Source organism: Hylobates moloch, unplaced genomic scaffold (genome assembly GCF_009828535.3).
Source record: "Hylobates moloch isolate HMO894 unplaced genomic scaffold, HMol_V3 SCAFFOLD_22, whole genome shotgun sequence".
Lineage (NCBI taxonomy): Eukaryota > Metazoa > Chordata > Mammalia > Primates > Hylobatidae > Hylobates > Hylobates moloch.
In genome coordinates, this window is record NW_026652297.1 from 46,152,811 (window position 1) to 46,155,272 (window position 2,462).

The window sequence follows — 2,462 nt, forward strand, 5'->3', positions numbered from 1 at the left end:
ATAATTCTTTTTTTTTTTTTTTTTTTTGAGATGGAGTCTCACTCTGTCACCCAGGCTGGAGTGCAGTGGCACGATCTCGGTTCACTGCAACCTCTGTCTCCCGGGTTCAAGTGATTCTCCTGCCTCAGCCTCCCAAATAGCTGGGACTACAGGTGCGTGCCACCACACCTGGCAAATTTTTTTGTATTTTTAGTAGAGATGGGGTTTCACCATGTTAGCCAAGATGGTCTTGATCTCCTGACCTTGTGATCTGCCTGCCTTGGCCTCCCAAGTGCTGGAATTACAGGTGTGAACCACCACGCCTGGCCGTATATATAGGAGATTCTGCAGGCAATGAGAATATTTAATTTACCAAGTTTACTATGCATGAAGCTCTTTTTGTTTTTGAGACAGAGTCTTGCTCTGTTGCCCAGCCTGGAGTGCAATGTCACAATCTTGGCTCACTGCCATCTCCACCTTCCGGGTTCAAGCAATTCTCCTGCCTCAGCTTCCTGAGTAGCTGGGATTTACAGGCACCTGCCACCACATCCGGCTAATTTTTTTTTTCTTTTTTTTTTTTTTTGTAGACATGTCTTTTTAGTAGAGATGGGCTTTCACCATGCTGGCCAGGCTGGTCTCGAACTCCCGACCTCAGGTGATCCGTCCGCCTCAGCCTCCCAAAGTGCTGGGATTACAGGCGTGAGCTACCGTGCCTGGCCACATCAAGCTGTTTTTAAAGTAGATTAACTTGTATGTCTCCACAACAAACCTATGCAAGGAAAAATTTGAGATTTTAGAATGGGCAAAACATTACCGGCTATCCTTTCAATGTAATGCTTGATCCCTGTGCACTGTGTGCCCATGTCTTTAAATTTTACAACTCTGTAGAGGTACAAGTTGATTTATAGAAAACTTAAAATGATGTGAATATTTCCTCTCTTGCTATGCAAATGATTCCTGCCAATGGCAATGTAAGTGAATTTTGTCCTGTTGAGAATAAGTAAAACCCCCATTTGATTGGATGTTTTTTGTTTTGTTTTAATTTGGTGGGACATAGTCTCGCCCTGTTGCCCAGGCTGGAGTGCAGTGGCAATCTCGGCTCGCTGCAACCTTTGCCTCCCGGGTTTGAGTGATTCTCCTGCCTAAGCCTCCCCAATAGCTGGGACTACAGGCATGTGCCACCACACCTGGCTAATTTTTGTGTTTTTAGTGGAGATGGGGGTTTGCCATGTTAACCAGGCTGGTCTCGAATTCCTGGCCTGAAGTGGTCCACCTGCCTTGGCTTCCCAAAGTGCTGGGATTACAGGCATGAGCCATGGCATCTGGTGAGCTTTGATACCAGACTCCTTTGCTGAAGGCCACATCACTTCAAAGTAGAGATGTGATCAGACCCCGGTGAGCCCAGGGCACCTGAGTCCATCCTTTTCATCTTACTGTAATCTTTCTTTCCACAAAAGAAAAGAAGATCCAAAAATGTTTTTAGCAACAATAGCTTCACTGGAATAAGGTCTCATATTCGAAAAAGACTCATTTGAGGGAATAACCACTACCATTCACGTTGCTTTAGAAGAGGTGGCATTTTTCTCAACGTAGCTTTCTGTTTTAACCAGGTCCTATTCTACGTAACACAATGCTGACAAATTCTGCCTAGCTTGTTAAGACAAGGAAAACCACTCGAAATAAAGTCAGCACACAATTACCTAAGTCTTGCTTCTTGTCCAGTTCTATTAGTTTCTATGGAAATAAGAATAAAAGTAAATGACTGTTTTTGCTCTAAGGAATTTACAGTTAATCCTGAGAAGATGTCTTAAGTGTAAACCTAAAAGTATGAGATTCTTTGGCTCAAAAAAAAGTTTTCCTAACTGCCAGGCCTAGGGTTAAGAGGAAGTTATTTTCTTGGGTTCAGAGATTTGCATATGAATGTTTTAAGCCTCTTAAAGTGGCTTAAAACAAGTTGGGACCCAAAGTTGTTGCCAGCTCAAATGTAAATGTTTTTAAACTTCAAATTGCTGCTTCTGTTATCACTGAACCTATAATTTTCCTTAAACAGAGTTCTGACCATTTCATTGCCTCTTAAAAAGCTTCAGTGGGCCGGGCACAGTGGCTCACAGCTGTAATCTCAGCACTTTAGGAGGCAGAGGCAGAGGATTACCTGAGGTCAGGAGTTCAAGACTAGCCTGGCCAATATGGTAAAACCCCATCTCTACTAAAAGTACGAAAATTAGCTGGGCATGGTGTCAGGTGACTGTAATCCCAGCTACTTGGGAGGCTGAGGCAGGAGAATCACTTGAACCCGGGAGGCGGAGGTTTCAGTGAGCGGAGATCTCGCCATTGCACTCCAGTCTGGGCAAAAAGAGTGAAACTCCGTCTGAAAAAACAGCTTCATTGGTTACTCATTGCCTACAGAAAAGGAAACAGTAAAGGAGATTAATATTTATCTGTGTTTTGGACAATAGGCAAATTGCTTTCCACGAATTATTTAA